Source organism: Mesoplodon mirus (genome assembly GCF_964341445.2).
Source record: "Mesoplodon mirus genome assembly, chromosome: 18".
Lineage (NCBI taxonomy): Eukaryota > Metazoa > Chordata > Mammalia > Artiodactyla > Ziphiidae > Mesoplodon > Mesoplodon mirus.
Window position 1 is genome coordinate 38,757,156 of NC_138994.1, and position 20,213 is coordinate 38,777,368.

Consider the following 20,213-nt stretch of genomic DNA (forward strand, 5'->3'; position numbering starts at 1 on the left):
AGGGCTGTGGTGGGTGAGGGCGGGAGCCTGGCCGAGCGACCCGGCCAGAGCCTGGGAGCATCTGAAGACCGGTGCCGGTCCACGTCCTCCGCCCGAGGTTCCGGCCCCGACCCCGACCCCGGCCCGAGAGTCCTTGAGGGCCCCCCCGGAGTCCCCCCGCCAAGCCCCCTCCCCCCAGGCCCGCGGCGGGTGAGGGCCGCCAGGGGGTGCTGTCGGGGCGCGCGGCCCACCTGGCTCCCGGGCGGCGAGCGAGCGCAGCCAGGCGGCCGGGAACTTTTCTCCTCGCGCTCTCGCCGCCTTCTCCCCCCGCGCGCCACCCGCCGCCGACTCTTCCTGCGCGGAGGGGACCGCATTTCCCCGCGGCCCTGCGACGCCAGCAGGCCCGGCGGTGCGCAGCCAGGGCCCGGTCCCCGCGCCCCGGGCGCCGCCCCTGCCCGCGGCTGCGCTCGGAAGGCGAGGTGCGGAGCGAGGCGCGGCCGGAGCGAGAGCGCGCCGAGCAGGCCGCCCAACCCGCCGCCCGAGCGCCGGCTCGAGGAGGGGGCGCCGAGGCCCACCCTCGTTCCTGCCTGGCTGCTGGCCGGCCGGGCCGCCGCGCGCCGACCCCCATGGCCTCCCGGGTCTCCGGGCAGCGAAGTCGCAGCGCCAGACCCCGGGCCCCCGAGTGAGCGCGCGCTGAGGTGAGCACCGAGCGCCGGGGCGGAGGCGCGGGGGGCCGCGGGGAAGTGCTTTGTGTGCGGGGGGCGCGAGGTCACCGGATGGCCGTCCGGGGAGCTGCGGGGTGCGGGCGCGAGGAGCGAGGGTCGCGGGTGCGGGGGCTGTGCGCGCGGTGGCGCCGGGGGTCAGCCGAGTGCGGGTGGGGACCGGGGCTTTCGCGCGGCGCCGGAGGCGAGCTTTGTGAGTGCGTCCGGGTGGGGGGCGGGGAGCCGACTTATCCGGGGGGACTCGGGGCCTGGTGGGGCCACGGCGTGGGAGCCAGGGCCTCGAGGGACGGCGAGGGCTGTGGTGGGGAGGGGTGGCGCGCGGGGCTCTCAGCGGAGCCCGCGGCGGTGCCCCCTCGCGGGCGGCGGCGCCCGGGCCTGTGCGCAGGCCGCGCGACCCGGCAGGAAGCGGCCCCGGAGGCCGGGGAGCTCCGACGCGGGCAGGCCCGGGGCGCGCGGGCCTTTCGGGGTGACGTCACGGTGGGGGCTCCGGCCACGCGAGTCCGGTGTTCCCGGACGGACGGCTGCGCACCGGCCGTGTCCCTGGCCCCGCACCTCCGCGCTTGAGAGGCAGGGGACCCGGGAGGAGGACGCGGGGACCAGGCGCAAGGCAGTGTCGCCGAGCGCAGCGGGGGGCGGTGGTTGCAGGACGCGGGGTTGACATTTGGAGCCTTGGTCGCCGGGGGCGGCCGGAGAGGGGCGGAGGGGAAGCGAAACACCAGACAGGCCCGAGGCCGCGGCGGCCCCAGCTTCCTGGGGCGCCCGTTTTCCCAGCGAGCTGTTTCCCTTCTTGGGCTCTGGGTCGGCCTCAAATCCACGCCAGGGGCCGGAGTGCGACCCGAGCTGTGCCCTGGTTCGGGGAGCCCCCGACGGGCGCGGCGCTGGGGCTCAGGGCCTGAATGGAGACGGCTGCCGAGAGTAACAATGCGCTACTGGGGGGCTGGGGGAGGGGAGGCAGCGCGCCTGAATGGCGACCCGGGCCCCGGGCTTCCCAGGGTTTCCGCAGGCTCCGATCCGGGACCCATGCGGGACCCTCACGGTTCCCTCCACCCAGAGTGGCCCCCCCTCCATTTGTCTTCCAACGCAGCGGCGTGTTGAGGATTCAAGGGCATTACATCTGGTTGCAATCCGGTTTCATGCCGCTGTTGGGCTGTTAAGACCTCGCGCTGACGTCAGAGCAGGGGAATTACTTCTTTTTATTTTATCTTTTTTTAGTTGTCTGCTGCCCAGGGAGGGGAGGCGGGGTGGGTTAGGCGAGTTCTGATGTGGAGGCGCCAGCGCCGTGGGAGCCCCAGGCTGGGGGCTCTGTCTCTCTCCCCACACCGCATCCTCCATTCAGACCTGGCTCTGCCTGGGGTCAGGCGCACCCTGGGTGGGGGCAGCCCTCGCTGCAGACTCAGTGGAGGCCCCTCCCGACTGACCACACAGCTGCATTTCCAGAGGCTTCCCTGGGACGTGGCCTCAGGATCTGGAAGCTAGAAAGGAATCTTCTAGTTTCCCACCCCTCCCCCTTGACAGTAAGGGCCTCAGGAGTGTCCAGAAGGGAGTCCTTAGGAAAAGTGGCCTGGGTAACACAGAGAAGTGGACACAGACATTCTGGTTTGGGGGAGGCTCAGCTCCAAAACTGTGGCAAAGGCTCTCACAGGCAAGAGGCTTGGAAAGAAGGAGAATGTGTCCAGGGGGTGATCCAGGCCCCAGAAGCCGAGTGTGGAGTGGGCTGAGTGTGACCTTTCCCAACAGCCAGAAGCTTCGGTAGCTTCCTAAACAGAGGGGGGGCCACCCGCTCCGCAACGGTCTTTCTCTCCCTGTGGACCAGGAGGCCCCTGCAGGCAGGGACCCTGCTTATTCCTCCTTAGACTCTTTAGTCTGGACTGTGGCTTCCAGACCCTCAGCTGTGACCTATAGTAAGAAATGCATTTTAGGTCACAATTCCATTCACGCCCACTGTGTGTAACTGGAAAAAAAAGTTTGGTGAAATAGCTCTTTACTCTGTTATGTACCCTGGTCTGATACTTTCTGTCCTAGTCTATTTGTTTTTGGGGTTTTTTTTAATTGCTTTCTGTGACCCACTAAATTGATTTCGCGATCCACTAATGGGTCCTACCCAGAGTTTGAAAAAACAGGCCTAGAAAATGAGTCTATCTTCTATTCATTCAACAAACATTAATTGAGGCCCTGACAGTTTCTCTCAATTTCTTCTTTTTGAATTACTCAAGTAAGATACGGATTTGTTTTCATTTGTGAACAATGCAAATAACCCAGAAGTACACAGAGTAAAAGTGCCCCCCAGGTAACCCCAGTTAACACCTTGAATATGGTTTGCTGTTCTCCTATGCATACATGTATCGTATACACAAATACATAGTTTTCTCTTACCCCAAACGAGACCGCCCCTCAGGCACTTAGTGGTCAGCTCCCTCTTCCTTCCTGTTGTCTTGGTGGGGTCACAGGGGGGCTGCTCTAGGGCAAGGCTTTGGGTGACTCCTGGCTCCACCACGTCCTGAATGAGTTCACCTCTCTGTGCCTGTGTCCCCATCTGTGCAACGGGGGTAATAACAGTACCAGCCTCACAGGGCTGTGGTGAAGCTTTCATAAGTGAGCTAGTCCACGTCAACCTGTGAAGCTGAGAACAGTACTTGTCCCAATAAATGTTAGCTGCCACTGTCACCATTATTATCACCACTGTCTTCCCATGGCCGTCCACGTTTACACTTCATTGCTTTAATAGCGCCTGTGGCTGGGCATGGATATCCCCCCAGCGACGTGTGGCTCCGCAGGCAGGACCAGGCGGGGCCCTGTACGCGGGGCAGCTTTCCTTCGGGAGAGGCACCTGGGCTTACTGGCCCACCAGCTATTTTCCAAGGGCCCACCGTTTCAAAGTTCTGTGCTTAATGCACCTGCGTCCAAGGTCACAGCCTAGGGGTGGGAACCAGATGGTACCCAAGGGGACAAGTGGGAGCTCGTGCCAGGTCTTAGCAGGAAGCAGGGCCCCGCATGGAAGCACTGGCAGGTGCTCTGGGGACAACGAGGGAAGGAGTGGGTCGGTGTCTTTGGCAGGCCTTGGTCACGCGGCGAGGGGCAGAGGGGACCATGGAAACCAGTTCCAGGATGGTGGGCAGGTAGCCTGAGCTTTAGGATCCAGGGGTGAAGATGTCCCAACTTGACCAGAGTTGGGGCTTTGTGGAGGTGGGGCTTCATGGCAGAGGGGGCTTGGAGCAGGTGCTTGGAGCACAGGTAGGTGATGAGGGGGTGTTCCTGGCAAAGGGAACACACCAATGATTCTTCGGCAGCTGCAGTGGACATGGCCGGTGTCCTGTGGCCAGGAGGGAGGACTTGGCTCAGAAAGAACGTGGTGGGAAAGGCTAGCTGTTGCCGCGGCCTCCCCACTGGCTTCCCTGCCTCCATCCTGCCCCCTCCCAGCGTGGGCCACACTGCCGAGTGACCTTTCTCAACCACGGCAGTGACCCCCCGGGGCTCCTGCTGCCCTCTGAATCAGGGTCTGCTCTGGAGTCCCTCCCACACCGTGCGGGCCTTTCTGGTCCTCGCCTGCTCTGGTCCCACTCAAGCCCCGTCCCCTCCTGCCACAGCCGAGCCCCCTCCCAGGATGCAGCCCTGGCGTTACTGCCTCTGAACGTTGGCCCAAGCTGTTCCTTCCACCTGGGCTGCGCTTCACCTTCCTCCCTGCGTCCCGAGACCCAAACAGACGTCCTGTCCCCTCCTCCTCTGACCTCCACGGCGGAACTGAGTCATCTGCCTTTGTCTATGGCTGAGGCACAGCGTTTATCACAGAATTATCGGTAATTCTGTCGGTGTCTGTCCTCCCCAGGAGGCCAGGGCATCCCGGCCCAGAGCTCGGCCGCCTCCTCTGTGCGGCCCCAGCTCCAAGGGTGAGGCCGGGGGCGCAGGGCGCTCAGAAGTCTTCCTGGCAGGAAGGGCCGGGCGAGGTGGGGCGGGGGAGCCCAGCATTGTTTCGGGGGCCCCTGTGGGATCTTGGGGATTCTTGGGGCGCCAGTCAGGGGATTCTATTCATCACCCTCAGAGGAGAACGGCAAGGCCAGAGAGGGGCCCCTGCTCCTTCTGGGGGCGCTGAGGAGAAACTGGCTCGTCCTGTTTCCCGGGATTGAGGCAGAGCCGTGCCCCGTGCCTGGGTGGGTCACCGGGATCCGAGACTGGAATGTGACACCAGGGTGGGTGCCAGCAGCTGGAGGTGCAGATGGGGCTCGGCTGCCAGAGGAGAGCTTTTGCTCTACTGGTTCTCGAATCTGTGTGGATAGTGTGTGTGGTGGTGGGACACCGGTGGGGCGGGTGGGGAGGAGGAGAGGGCGACGTGGGAAGGACGCCTAGTCAGGAAGGACAGAAGGACGCGCCAGGAGCACCAGGGCTCTGCTGTGACCAGCCGATCGTCGCTCACCCAGCAGACACCCCCTCCCTGCCACGTTTCTTCCCCTTGGCCGTGGGCTCGCCGGCCCCGGAGATGAGATGCTCAGGGCCAGTGGACAGCAGGTGTCCAGTTTCTGCATGGTGATCAGCCTCAGGGGGAAGGGGTCCCGCAAGCCCGGAGGGGAGCTGTCAGGAGGTGTAGAGGCCCAGTGGAGGGGCTGGGGCCCCTCAGGGTGAGGACGGGCCCCAGGCTGGGGGTCCCAAGGGAGCTGGTGCAGACTACGCCGCATTTGGCCCCCTCTCCCATCCCCTCCCTGGAGACATGCCTCAGTCCAGTCTGGGCAGCACGGCTGAGCCGGGGAGCGGCCCTGGGTTTGGAATCAGGACAGGGTTTGAGTTCCAGCTGCTGCTTCAGGAAAGTCACGCCGTCTCCGTACCCCCCCCACCCCGTCCCCGCCTCCCACCGCCCCAGCACATTTCCCCTCCTGTCCGAGAGGGGGCGGTAACTGCTGCATTCAGTGTGCTCTGTGATCTGGAAAGCATGGGGTCAGAAACACAGGCCAGCCCGGGTTCACATCCAGGTGCCACCGTCCTTTCAGGGGCTCCGTCTCCCCACCTTTGAAACGGGCACAGTCACAGGCCCCGAGTCACTGGCTGCTGGCCCGTGGACTCGGCAGGGACCAGTACTCTTTCTGCTGAAGGACTTTGGGGGAATAGGTTGCTGTTAGCACTCCTCCCCTAGCCTTCCCTGCGGTGACGTTGGCCAAACCCAGGAGTTTGGTGCCTGTTCCTTCCCCAGCCAGGCTGAGGTGGATGGATTGCGTGTCTCTGTCACCCGGTGGGGCAGGTGAGAATTCGTTTTCCGGCCAGAGTTTTGGTTTGCAAAGAGGCTTTGCCCCGGTGCTGTAGGTGGACTTGGGCGGCAGTGTAACCACAAACTCATTCATTTCTTTGTGCATTCATTCATAAATCACATACTGAGTATCTCCCGCACACCAGGGTGCTGGGAACACAGCCGTAAACACAGACTTTTTGGCCGTGGACACCTTTCAGAGTTGAGCTGCCTGGGTTCGCATTCTGGCTCTGCCGCTTGCAAACTCAGACACGTTACTTATTTGCTTTACTCATCTGTAAAATGGGGGAAATGGCAGCGCTTGCCTCATAGGGTTGTTGGGAGAATTAGTGAGTTGATGCAGATAAAATTCTTAAGACAGAGCCTGTTTTAATACATAGAAGTACACAGAAGGTGCTCGAGGATGATTCTTTTTTATTCCTGCCCTGAAGAATCTCAGCACCCGCTCGGCACTGAGGGAAGGCAGTCCAGCCAGGGCCTTCTGGAGAGGGATGACACCCGGGAAGGGGGGTGGCAGCCCTCCGAGCCCCGCCCCCAAGCCCCGGCCCAGGCAGGCCACTGCGCCAGGTACCTCTCCAGTCAGACCTTCCGTGCGGCCCTGGGGCCAGGTATCTGCAGCAGGGGCCCAGTGGGTGAGGCCTGTCCACCTGGGAAGGTCTAACTCTGCCTGTACCAGGTGGGCTTCAGACTTCGAAAAGTAATTTCAGTATCAAGGGTGGAAGCTGAACGGGTTTTCTGATTGACATCCTCAGTTGCCAGAGGCCAGCAGACCACCTCTGGATGTCCTCAGGCACGTTCCTCCAGCTCCCTGGGCGTCTCTTTCCTCATTTATAGACAGCAGAAACAATAGTACCGACATCATCGTTTCCCTTTTAAGAGGATTGAATGAGATGAGGCCTGTAAAGCACTCAGCTGTACTTGGCACATAGCACAGTGCTTAATGATGTTGCCTGTTAGTAATAATAATTCTCAGAAAATGTAAATTAAAAACCATCTGAAAGATTTCTTCTTGGGCACTACAGCTCCTTAGAAGTGTGAAGTTGTAACCCTCCCACTAGCTAATAGGACAAAGAATTGTTACAATGATGCAGAGACTCTGAGGTCCCGACAAGCTTAGCTGCTGAAGCAAAGTCACGCAGGAACCCAGGGCAGGGTGTGGAAGGGGCAGCAGAGCTGGGTTTTAGTCGGGTGCTCTCTGCTGCCTTGAGAGTTATTCCTGCAGCAAAATGGTAACTGGTGATCAGCACTGATACACAGCTGAGGTCAAATGGGCCTGTATTCTGGAAGCTTCTGGTCTGATAGGGAAAATGAAATTTGTACATGATTATGATAGGAGGAAAAGAGGTAAAATAAAAATCACCTGTTCTATTGGGGGAGGAAGGGAGAGTCATGCATTCACTCATTTTGGGGGGCGGGGTGCCAGGCCTCAGAGCAGTGGTTCTCAGTTGTGGGTGATTTTATCCCTCAGGGGACGTTAAGCGCTGTCTGAAGACATTTTTGGTTGTCTTCACTGGAGGGGGGGATGCTGGCATCTAGTGGGTCAAGGCCGGGGACACCCCCCCCAACAAATTACCTGGCCCCAAATGTCAACAGTGCTGATGGGGTTTGAGCAGCCTTGCCCTGGAGAAACGGGTGACTACATGGCGGCCGCCCCTGCCGTTTTGAAGCCCACAGTCTGGAGGGTGAGCAAACCTGAAAGACATGATTCATAGATGTGGATTCAGTTGTGATCGTGTTGCAGCTAAGAAGGCGCTCTTCGCAGGGGAGGCCTTGGGGGAGGGCTTCCAGGCCGGGGGCACGGGTGCAGCCCAAGCAAAGGCAGAGAAGCAGAAAGGCAAAGGTGTGTGGTGGGAGGGGCAGACGCCTGGTGTGTGTCTGGGGCGGCAGCAGACAATGACCCGGCCTCAGGGCTTCCAGAACCGGAAGGCCGAGGACTTCTCTGCTTTGCCTGGTTTGAGGCAGCTTCGTCTCCTAGCATGCTGTGCTCTGGGGGACTGGTTGGGGGGGCGGGGAGTGCTGCCCTCCGAGGGGTCCCAGCTCTGCCCCTTCCCTCATTTGCATCCATCTGATGGGTGGGAAAGAGAAGCAGGAAAAAAAGAAGAGGAAGAACAATACTTTCATTTCAAACACAGATAGGGATGGGGGAGATGGGAAGGAATTCGGTTTAGGGTACCTTTGAGAGGAGCACAGAAAATCCCCACCATGGCCCAAAATAGCACTAAAAACAGACGTTTTGCCAGATCAGACTTAACTGAGTGACTCTGTCTTGTCGAGTCCAGCAGGATGTGGACGGAGCTGGCTTTGTTCCCTTGGGGTGACATTGACCCCTGGGGCCCCCTCCCTGGCAGATTAAACAGAGAGGCCCTGGTCTCCTGGACAGGACAGGAGCCTGGGGAGCTCAGCTTAAGCGTTCCAGAGGGCCAGAGATGGTGACCAGGGGCATGCCCGGCAGCGGGGCCAGATGGGGGAAAGCAGAGGTGCGAGAGGCCTGGTTCCTCTAATAAGTGTATGCCTGGCTCTTTGGCTGCTGAGAGGGATCATGGAGCAAAGCCATCATTTAATGAGTGCCTGCTTTTGTGCTTGGCACTGGGTGGTCCTCTCTAAGCCTTATTAACCGCCTCATACAGATTATCAAGGAAACTGAAGCTCAGAGAGGTTAAGTGACCTGCATGAGGTCACACAGCGACCAAATGCAGAGCTGAGATTGGAAACCACATCTCGTGGGCGCCAAAGCCAGGCCCTGCCTGCTCCTCGCTCACTTCCTCATGGTGGTCACTCATCCAGTCAGCAGATAATCTCTGACTGTGAAATAGTACTGTGACCTGGTGGGGAGTTTTTAGAGTCAGAAGTGGGCTTGAATTCTGACCGGAGCAGTTTTAGTCTCTGGAAATTGGAGCCTCCTTTCATCTATCAAGCGGGCATAAACGCACCTTTATCCTGGAGTTGCTGTAAGGGTTAAACTCTGCATGGAAGGGGACAGGAAGGGGAAGAGGGAGGCCCAGGGAGGTTAGGACCTGCCCTGGGCCACCCAGCGTGGCAGGGCGCAATAAAAGAGCCCTGGGTAGAAGGAACCAGGCGAGATTGTGGTATCTCTGTGCAGTATCGGTGTTGGGTTTCTTTATTTGAACCGGGAGAGAGGGCAGCCCCACTCTGCAGGTAGAAAAGGTGGTGTGGAATGCGGGTGTTTATTTTTCTTTGCCTGTGAAAGCCTTGTTTCAGCTCAGGCCGATAGGGCTTCCCAAGACACTGCAGAGGGTGCCTGCCATGCTGAGGGGTCTGCCCAGGTGCCTGCCTAGGGTGGGCACTGAGGGGGCACCTACCAAGCCAGGCTCCCAGTTGCAGCCTGTGGACCCCCAGAAAGAGTGAGGGTGGGTGAAGACCAGGAAACTGGGGCGTCCCTCTGCCTCCTCGAATTTGGCCTTCCTGGTCCCATTCATCTCCTTATCTCTGGCAGCCCCCTTGGGTTGCTGGGAAGTCAGGGGCAGCCTTCCTGACTGACAAACAAAACAGGCCTTGCTCACAAAAGGAGAGGGGAGGTTGGCCGGACCGCTCTGGCTCCCCTCCCCCTGTCCCAGCCCCTGGCTGCAGGCATCTCTCTTGCTCCACCCAGAAGACACCCTACATTCTGAGAGGCAGTGAGGGGGCTGCAAAGCCATTTTCAGTCAGATCGCCCTGGCTGGTCCCCAGCCTCCAGCACTAAGGAGATGGATTCTAGGAACGATGGGGTGGCCACGAGGCAGGGCTTGCTGTATGGTCGGCCCCTCCTTCCCTTCAGCAGGCTGGGAAGGCAGCTTGGAGAGGAAGCCAGGCCGGCAGGTAGCAGAGAAAGACATCGGATCCAGGGGGAGCAGCAGAGAAAGCAAACAAACAGGGCTTTGTGTGGTTGTAGATTGGCGGCTCAGAAGGGAAGCCGGCTGGTGGGAGGGGGAGAGGGAGGGGGAGGAGGGGACCGCAGGCCAGGCCAGTGCTCTGGGCAGATAGGTGGCTGGACCAGCCCAGGCTGGGTGGCCACGGAGCAGGGAGTGCCACTGTGTGTGGACAGGCGTCTGGAGTCAGCCTGGCCGAGTCCCAGCCCTGCCACTTCACTCCTTAACAGATCTGGGCTTGTTTGCCCACCTACCCGGGCAGAGCCACTCACACAGGACTGGGGAGATAAGTCATCCGGCCCGACTGGCCTGGCCTGTCGTGTGAGCCCCCACCCTATGGGGATGCAGGCCAAGAAGGGGGTCAGGGTCTGCCTGGCAGGCTGCCAGCTTGGCTGGGTCTCCTGGAAGGGCACTGCGGGGGCCTGGACGGCAGCCGAGCAGAGGAGTTTGCACTGTCCAGCAGCAGATGCCTGGTGTGTGGGTGGGCAGAGGCCAGCATCTCGGGCCCCAGGCCCTGGCGCGGAACGTCTGCACTGTGGTGGAGGCGCCATCTCGGGGCCAAACTCTGGATCCTAGCGGGGCTGGCCCGCCTGTCCAGGAGCGCGCAGCTCCGCCTGGGGGAGGGCATGGCCGGAGCGGGCAGGCCAGACACGCAGGCAGCTGCATTATCGCCTCCGGGGCCATGTCCTCTCCTCCCTGACCTCGGGAGGGCAAACGCCCGCGCTTTCTGGCCTCCCTTCGCTCCCGGCGGCGCCCCCACCGCGGCCGCGCCAGAGCCTCCGCGCGTCCGAGCGGATGAGCCCCGCTGGGGCCGAGACCGCGACACGGGGAGGGCGGGGCGGCCGTTGCGTCGCCATGGCAGCGCCCCTCCCGGCGTGCCCCGCGCGGCCGCGGGGCGGGGCTTCCAGTCCCTGCCTCTTGCCTCGCCAACCCGCGGCTTCCGGGAACCCGGGCTGGGGGCGGGGCTTCCAGGCCCCGCCCCATACCCCGCGGCTTCCGGGAACCGGGGCGCGGGGCGAGGCTTCCGGGCGGTCTGGCTTCGGCCGGGTTCTGCTCACGCGTCCGGTGCCGGTTGTCGGGGAGCTGCGGCCGTGCGTCCTGCGCTGCCCTGCGGGGCGGGCCTGGGGTTAGCTCTGCCCCTCCCCCGCCAGGCGCCGCTTCTGCTTGGCGCCCCTTCGGTGGCCCGCTAGTCACTCCCGGGCTGCCTTCTCTCCCGGAGCACTCTCTGAGCTCTGCCCGCCCCCACCTGGCTTGGGCAGGCCGCTGGACGTGGTGCAGCCTTGGGCCTTGGAAGGAAGGGGGGCTCTGGGCGGGGGCCGTCGTCCTTGGCCTTTCCCGAGCCTCGCCTGGGGCACGCGCACCGGGAGGGTGAGAATGGGCTTCAGCAGCTGCGGGAGGGACTTGATATGGAAAAGAACTTCTGAGGCCTGAGCATTTTGTTAATAAAACCACCAGGTTATAAACATGTTGATTTTAGAAAAACCTAAAAATACCGTAAGACAAGTAAAAATTCCCTATAATTCTACCCCCAGGACACACCATAGTCAACATCTTTTCTCTAGGCATGTGATAAACAACATATGATAAATGTAATAAATATAAGCTGTGGAGTCATGCTATATATTTGGTTTTGTAAGGCACTTGGTGGTTTAATACCTTTTTTAAAATCACTATACAAGGAGGACAGGCTTATTGTAGACTTCTGGAAAATAAGGCAAGTTAAAAGAAAAGCAGTTCACCCAAACTCCCAGTCTCCAAAGGCAGGTGCATTTGACTTTTCTTCGCCCCCCACCCCCCAACCCCGTTCACGGGGTCTCTGTTTAAGTATGCCGCCACTCCTTACCTGTGTACCATCTGACATCCTGCTTTTCTCCCCTCCTGTTGTGGGACCTGCTCCTTTTTATTGAGTCTGGAGGGAACTGCAACCAGGTCTTGGGAGAGCTTCAGCCAAGAGTCGGGCTGGGGGGCTGCTTCCTGACTTAGTTCACCCTCTCCCCATCTGCCGACCCCAGGAGCCCTTCCCCACAGCCACTCACTCTGATCGGCAGCTTGGGCAGGGCCCACCCAGCCTGAACAGGTATGTTGAAGACTTGTGGCCCTCGCTGAGACCCAGGCTCCAGCCGCAAGACCACACCGAGGTCCCAGACCTCAGCCTCAACCGGGGCCTCCTTTGCCCAGCACACTCGGACTCAAAGACCCCTTGTTGGTCCTGTGGCCCACCTTCTGTTCCCTCTCTACCTCCTAGGAGCAGGTTTCTGCTGCCCTGGGCTCCTTAGCCTCTCCCCGGGGGTGTGCGGGCCTGGCACCAGGCACAGCCTCCCTCTGCCCAGGTGCCTCTCGAGCTACAAGCTGCCCTTGCCCCCATCCGTCCCTCCTGCCAGGCCTTCTCTTCCCCATTCCTCAACAGTTCGATTCTAACACATCCCAGCCCTGTGTGAAACAGACCTTGGAAAAATCAGAGTTGCCAAGAATGGACTGGCATTTAAAAGGCATCCAAGGGTTGGGGGGAAAAGCCGAAGAGGCAAGAGAGCACAGGGCCCTGTCCCTGAGCAGCAGCAGGATTTAGTGGATGGAAAATCACAGAACGCTCCTTTCCCTGGAATAACACCCTAGGCAGAGGGGCGGCGGGTGGCGTACCAGACAGCATGCCCCACGGGCCACCACCTGCCGTCACTGCCGTGTGCTCTCCGAAGTGAAAAGATGCGGGAGGGATGTTGGGAGCCTGCAACCAATGGCCCTGTAAATTGTATTCTTTTAGCAAGTGTATTCATGTAGAAAATATGTAAGGCCTGCTTCACTTCACCTGTAGCAAGGAGGTGGCCGTGTTGGGGCTGAGATTGATGCTCTGAGCGGTTTACTTATCTGGAGCTGCTCTTCTGGGCTGGGCACCGCCTGCCATGTGGAATTTAACCAAGTGGCAAGATGGGTGTGTGTCTGTGTGTGTTCCTGGGCTTGGGGGCTGTGTGTATGTGGCGTGTGTCTGTCAGTCTTTGGGGGGCTCTGTACACGGAGGGTGATGGTTCTCGAGTGGTTGCTGCATCCAGGCATGTGTGTGAGTCTGTGTGTGTCGGATTGCTCAGAGTGAGCTCGTATGTGTGATGTGTGTGTGTACAGTGGGGTGTCTGTGTTTGTGTCTGTTCGTGTGTGTCTCGGTTGGGAAACGAGTTAAGGTTTTGTGAGCGTGTCTTGGGTGCTGACGTGTGCGGTGGTGTCCACGACATGGGGGGAGGACACACGTGCTCCTCTGCGTGTCTGCATTTGTGAGTGGGGCCGCATGTGTGGCTGAGTCTGTCATGTGTACGTGCGTCCTGTTTCTGTCTGCACGTGCAGTGTGGTGCAGGACTGTACATGAAAGGCAGAGGCAGGGCTTCCCTGGTGACGCAGTGGTTGAGAGTCCGCCTGCCGGTGCAGGGGACATGGGTTCGTGCCCCGGTCTGGGAAGATCCCACATGCCGCGGGGCGGCTGGGCCCGTGAGCCATGGCCGCTGAGCCTGCATGTCCGGAGCCTGTGCTCCGCAGTGGGAGAGGCCACAGCAGTGAGAGGCCTGCGTACCGCAAAAAAAAAAAGGGCAGAGGCAGTGGCCGCCGGCTGGGTTGTGGAGCATCCACTTACAGCCCTGGGCACTGGGAGGGATTGATGCCTGGCACACCTGTGTTCTGTGACCCCTGTGTGGCTGGGCCTCAGGCTCCAGGAAGGACTGGCCTTGAGGACTCAAGGGAGGCTGACGCCCTTGGGCCTCTTCCAGCAGAACTGGGCCTTCCCTGCCCTGTGACTCAGAGACCAGAGGGAACTCCAGGGTCAAGGTGGTCTGGGCCCACGTTTGACGGATAGGGAAACCGAGGTCCAAGGGCACACAGCCTGTGGTGGCCATGGCAGCCCCTAATTCCGGGCATGGCTCCGGCAGCACCCCCCACCTCCTGCCAGGCTTCAGCTTCCTCTTCTGTGCGTGGGGGCTTGGTTCCCAGCCATGCTTCTCTCGCACAGAGGCCAAGGCACAGAGCAGGCAGGGGTTCGTCGGAGGTCGCTCGGCAAGTCGAGTCCAGCCTGGAGGCAGGCAGCAAGAACAACAAGGAATGATGGGGAGACCCGGCTCTGGGCCGCAAGTCCCAGCTCTGGGGGCGACTCTGCACCGAGGCGTCGTCTCTGTACCTTCCCTAGCTGCAGCTCCCGGCCCAGACGCGGCCCAGTGGCATTTGGTTTTCCTCAGCCTCGTGACAGCCCTCAGCTTCCCCCACCTCAGCAGCTAACGCGTCTGTCACTACTTTCCTAATGAGGCTGCCGCGGGCCCCCCGGGACCCATGATACCTTTGCAGGCCAGCCGGCAGCTGAGAGGGTGGGCCAGCCTCAGGGTCAGGCTTGGGAGGGGGCAAGCCCCTTTCCTGCCTTCAGCCCCAGCCATGAGGGCATTGAGGTCGGTCCAGGCCCCTGAGCCTGCTGCTTGGGGGCAGGGGGTGCCCAAAGGCTTTGGGGAGGCAGGAAAGCCCACACCGGCCACATTTTTCTTTGGCGCCGCCACCATTTATAGTAACAATACTTCATCTGGCCGGTAGATGTGTTTGCAGGGCTACTGTGGGCCGGGGCTAAAATCGTCCGTGATCTGACTGTTCATAAGCCCTTCCCTTGGGGGGCTGTGGCCAAAGCAGGAAAGACAGTAATCAAGTAAGTTGTTTGCATCGTTACACTTTCCCGTGTGGGGATGCGCTTTTGTCACAAGCCAAGACAGAGGCATGGGCCAAACTTGCAGAGTTTCTCTAACAGAGCAGGCGTCCTGTGCCTAGGCTGGGCTGGGCCGGCCCCTGAAAGGCTCAGCTAGGACTTGAATGAGGCAGGGGACCGAGACCCTTGCTGTGTGGCCCCAGGCCACTGCCCACCTTCTCTGGGCTCCCTAGGGGCTAGAAGTTCCCTTACGGCTCCATCACCTCTGATTGGAACTCAGGCAGCCGGTGTCTCCTCTCCCAGTGCTCTTTGTCCTCCCCGCCAGGGCCCTCAAGACATAGTAAGCTACAGCCTTGACATGGGAATGCCAGAGGCACTGCCCCAGGGGACCCCGGGAGCCTGCCCTCAGGCCCCACCTCCTTTTGCTCTACAGAGGCTGCCCCTGGGCTGAAGGAAGCTGGGAAGAGATGAAGCCAGAGCATCAGGCCCAGCCCCTCTGCAGCAGAGGGAGGTGTCTGTTCATTCGTTCACCTGCCCATGGATGTGTCCTGGATGCCTTTATTTTTTTATTTTTGAAAATTTATTTATTATTTTTATTTTTGGCTGCGTTGGGTCTTTGTTGCTGTGCGCGCGCTTTCTCTATTTGCGGCGAGCAGGGGCTACTCTTCATTGCGGTGTGTGGGCTTCTCATTGCGGTGGCTTCTCTTGTTGAGGAGCACGGGCTCTAAGCGTGCGGGCTTCAGCAGTTGTGGCTCATGGGATCAGTAGCTGTGGCGCACCGGCTTAGTCGCTCCCCGGCATGTTGAGATCCTCCCGGACCAGGGCTCGAACCCGTGTCCCCTTCATTGGCAGGCGGATTCCTAACCACTGCACCACCCGGGAAGCCCCTGGACGCCTTTAATTGCCAGGCACTGTGCTGTGCATTAGACCAGGTGCCACACTGGTTGTCGTCCTGCCACATCTGGCCCCCAGACCCACCTTGAAGGCCCACCAGTGTTTGGGGGGGAAAAAAGCAAATGAGTTGCCAGGCAGCAGTCCTTGGGAGATGTCACGTCCAATTCCAGCTTCCAGCTTACCTGGATTATTGCGGTCTGCTTCCCTCAAGACCACGCTTGGTGGCCCTCCTACAGCCTGACACCCAGGTGGGGTGGGGTGGCACGCCTCCTCCTAGCCACAGTCCCCATGCCTCCCTGGTGTCCTGGCTGTGTTGCCCGTGGTGATGCAGCTTCCCGGTTACGAGCCCAGCCTCAGGAGTCAGACCGCCCTGTAAAGCAAGTCCCTGTCCAAGCCTCAGTTTCCTTCTCTGTCAAGTGGGGGTCACACAGTAAGGGCCCACGAGCTCCTGGAGTCACAGAAGAGATTAAATGAGAGAATTGTTAAGTGCTTAGAACTGGCTTCAGTGCTGGCTGCTGCTCTTGTGTTGAATTAACGAGCCAACTGCAGGCTGAGACCTGGGTTCCAGCTCCCTTGCTGGGGACCCTGTGTGGCACACGCACCTCCAGGCTTGTTTCCCCAGGTGTTTCTTTGGGAGAGAGACACCTGCCGTCCCCGTTGGACCTCGTCCCTCACTGTCCAAAGACCTAGTCTTGGGACCTGGACTGGTCCCCTGGGGACCTGGACCCCCCCACCCCATCCCAGGCGGGGCCCCCGTAGGTGGGGCTTCTCTTGGGACTCAGGTCCCGGCAGCCCTGGGGTCCTGTGGCCCTTAGAGGGTCTTCTCGTTCTTCTGCTAATGAGCTTCATTAATGCTTCGTGGCCTCGAGCGCGGGTTTAATTGCTCCTGTCCGGTTGCCGGCCTGCGTGGCCTTCATTACCTGGAAGGTGCGTGGGGGGAGAGGCTGGGGGATGGGCTGGACCAAGGTGGGCTCAGGCTGCGTGTGGGTTCATGTAATTGATTCACTGCCCACCCGCCCGCCCTTCCAGCGCCCGGCCAGCTCCGGCTTGGTGTTCAAGGCCCTGCGGGACCGGCTGCTGCCTGTGATCTGGCCTCACCCTCTGGCACCCACAGTAACAACGGTGGTTGCTCACTGCATGCCAGGCGCCCGGTGGGCAGTCCATGTCACCTCTCCGAGGCCCGACACCTCCCCCTCCCACCCTCCCTGACATCCATCCCTGCCCCTCCCAGGTGAGCCTCTGTGCCCCAGGGGTGGTCTGGTCCCCCTGCTGGGGGTGGGGCAGCCCAGGGGGAGGGGAGTCAGTTCCTTGAGGCCGCCTGGTCTGGCTGTCCTGCCCCCACATGGCACCTGGCGGTGGCACAAGGGTTGTGCCTGCAGTGTTGCCCTAAGCCCTCTGCCCGGGCTAGGGGCCCCGGGGCCGTGGGAGCAATGGAAACCTCCCAAAGCCTTGAGGCTTAAGGTGGTCCCTGTGGGACCTGCCTCTGCTCCTCTGCAGCCCGCCAGCTGAGCTTCGGGGGTGTGCCCCAGTTCGGGGCAGCTCAGGTCCCCTTCTCCTGCTGGGTCCTTCCCTTCCACCCTCTCCTCTCCCTCGCGGGGAGGGGGAGAAGGGAAGGGGGAGTGGGAGAACTGGTCACTGGTTTCCCCAAGATGGCCTTCTCCTCCCTGCCCCCTCCCCTTCCTTGCACCCCAGCCCCTCCACTGGGCCCCCTCCAGCCCACCCACTCTGGTCTGCACCACCTGTGTCTCCCGAGTGGGCTCCTGTGCCCCCTCCCCCCGTGCCACCTGAGAGACAGAACCATAAAGGGTAACTCAGTGCCCCTCTGTGGACGCCGACCCTGGCCCTGTCAGCTTGGGGCTCTGCCTACCAAGGATCCCTGTCTGGGCGGGTGGCCTTAGCAGGGAATCCCTGTACTGCAGTGTGAAAAGGACCAAATTGGGGGAAGCAGAGAGCGTCTATGAACCCAGACCGGGAAGGTCAGGGGAGGCTTGTAAGCCCGGCCTGGGAGGATGAGTGTGAGCTCCTCAGAGAGGCTGGGAATAGCCCTCTAGGAAGGGGGCAGTTGGAGCAGAGGCTTGGCGGACGGTTCGGGGCAGGGGGGTAAGGGATAAGCACGCAAAGCCTAAGCAGATGGAGGTGAGGCCTGAGGCTGGAGATGTGGGCAGAGGTCTCTTTGCCACTCAACACGCTTAGTGGCTCCCTGCTCCCCAGAGGGCCAGATGCGTCCCTCTGAACTCAGGCCACCTCATCTCAGGACACAGCTTGGCCTCAGCCTGGTTCCTTCCACCAGCACGGCCCTTGGTGTTTATTGTGGGCCGACTGTGTGTGTGCAGGTGGTGGCGGGGGGGTGGGTGTTGGCAGTGACTCTGTGGTTCCGGGGCAGTCGGGCCTGCTGGGTGGGCCTCTTCTGCTTTCTTGGGGTCCTGGCACAGCTGGCCTGCAGCCAGGACTTGGCCTGCTCCGTCCTGGCCCAGTGTCCTTGCAGACAGGATGGAGGTGAACGGGCAGGCTGCCAGGGGCGTCAGGTGGCATCCCAGCCGGGCGGACAGTCCTCCCTGTTTAATGAGGTGGTGGAAAGCTGGAGGGCGGTCTCCATTGGCTCTACCCTGGCCTGTGTAGGGGAGAAATGAGGCCTACACGGATTGAGCACCTACTGTGTGCCAGGCTCTGCTTGAGGCTCGGTACCACCCACGCGGCAGATCATGCTCCTGTCTCCTGGTGCAGATGGAGGCGCTGAGGCTGGCGTGGTGAGACAGCGGCCAGGGCACTTAGCTGGGGGGCAGGTCTGTGCACCTTCAAGCCTGTGTGTGTTCCCATGGGTTTGCGCAGCTGGACCGTGGGCTGGCGGGGAATGGGCCTGGCCCTTTGCAGCTGTGTCTCTCAGGGTGGACGGCACGTAGCAGATGCTCCACAGACGCTGTGGCTGAGGATTGGGCTGGGGAGCTGGGCGTAGGGTTCCTAGGTGCTGGAAGGTTCTGCTGCCCCGGCCTGCCCCCGCCCCCCAGCAGCTGGCGGGGCGGGAGCTTAGTGGGTAAGGGGACTCGGGAGACTCCCTTCTGCTTCCCGGCAGAGGAGGAGGCTGGGAGGACGGCTGCCCCCGGAGGCTGAGCTGAGGGCTGGCCACACTGAGCCAGTGGCACTGCTTGGGGCGTGGGTGCCTGGTGGGGTTTGGGCACGGGTGGGGGCTCTTTCTGACCTAGCTCCTGGGCATGGAACCTTTGGGAGGGACCAGGTGAGAGGAGTGCATTCTAGTGGCAGCCAGGGCGAGAGTCTGCACCCATAATCTTTCTGGTGTGGGACCCCTGTAATTCAAGAAATATATAAATCAAGGTCTGGGGCTCAGGTTGGTGGGGGGCGTGGTGGGCAAAAATATACCAATAACAACCATAACGGCCACAGCGTTTGTATCAGGTACGCCATCTGTACTCCTGCTCACAACCCCATTTTACAGATGAGGAAGCGGAGGCTTGGGGAGGTTCAGGTCACAGAGCAGAGCTGGGATCTGACTCCTGGTGGGTCTTTTCTCAAACTCCACTGCCCCCTTTTCTTTTGTTCCTTGCCACTCTGCACAAACCACCCCCCACCCCAGTGTGGCTTTCTGAAAGTCACCGGCCTTGTTTTCAGAAGTCCTGGAGGTGACACCTTGGAGGAGAGACTTACCTCTGTCCGTCCCTCTTTGGCCTCCCCAATGGGACTGTCCCTGGGAGCAGGTCCTGGCTGCTCAGCCCAGCTCCTCAGAGAGCGGCCCGGGTGGTCAGGGCCACAGGCTTGCTGGCCTGGAACTGGGGACACTACCTCAGTGGACCTGCCTGCAGGAAGGTGGAGTGTGTATCACCACCTTCACTTCTGAGGGTCCCTGGTTGAGGCTGTGGATGTCCGCGGGCACCCAGTGCTGTCAGGGCAGTTGGGACAGTCAGGCCACAGTGGACAGGGACTTGCGACCTCGTCTCTGCCATGCACAGCCCCACGAGGTGACCTTGGCCCAGTCACCCCTCCCTCTGGGCCTCCATTTCTATCTGTGAAATTTGGGACCAGCATCGGGGATGTCTGGATATGGGACATGGCAGGGCAAGGAGGCTCCTTCTGGTGGGGACCGTCATCCGACCAGTGCAGTCCTTGCCCCCAGCTGGCCTCGGTGGAGGAAGCTGAGAGCCTGTGCCCAGCAGTGGGCTCCATGGGGGAGTTCGTGAGGGCCCGGAATTACCAACGTGAGTTCCGACCTCGGGGTCCCCACGTCCAAGCTGGGTGATCTCGGTGAGTCAGTCACTTCAGTGTCTGGGCTTCAGTGATCTCATCAGGAAAATGGGGCTATTCATGGCACTGGTCTCAGAATAATGTGTGAGCATTAAGGGAAATTCCACTTTGGCCCTCAGGCCAGCGTCCAGGGCACAGGAAGTACTGGATGAGTGGCCTCTGCTGTTGCTGTTGGTGTGGTGTCATCAGAGGTGTCAGTCGAGCTTTTGGTCCAAACTCCTGTTCCCCATCCTCCCGAGACCATGGTAGGATGAGCTTCTGGGACGGCTTGTGGTTGGTTGGGGTCATGTGACCAGGTCTGGCCAATGAGACGTGTGTCCCTCCCTGGCTGGGTGTGTCACTGCCAGGGCCACCTGCCAGGCCTCTTTCCCTTGGCCCAGGTTTGACAACTTGGTGAGCAGGAGCCTCCCTGCCACCCTGCCGGACCTGCAGTGTGAATGAGAAATAAACCTTTGGTGTTTTGTTTTAAGCCCTTGAGGTTTGGGGGTTTTGTTACAGCAACATAGCCTAGCCCATTCGGAATGATGTGTCGTGACTGTCGTCAGCATCATGTTCAAGTGTGCCCCCTGCCAGGTCCGTACCGGAGAACTGTGAGCCGTGGAGGAGACCTG

General features: G+C 60.7%; 1 protein-coding gene across 2 annotated transcripts in view; it reads left to right on the forward strand.

Annotated features, from left to right (window-relative positions):
- The first annotated feature begins 275 nt into the window (after window positions 1–275).
- Window positions 276–20,213, forward strand: part of RAI1 (retinoic acid induced 1) — a 108,300-nt gene continuing 88,362 nt past the window's right edge. For both annotated transcript variants that reach the window (XM_082603750.1, XM_082603752.1), the window contains exon 1: window positions 276–677. The gene's annotated coding sequence lies outside the window, so the exon portion shown is untranslated. The remainder of the gene's footprint in view (window positions 678–20,213) is intronic.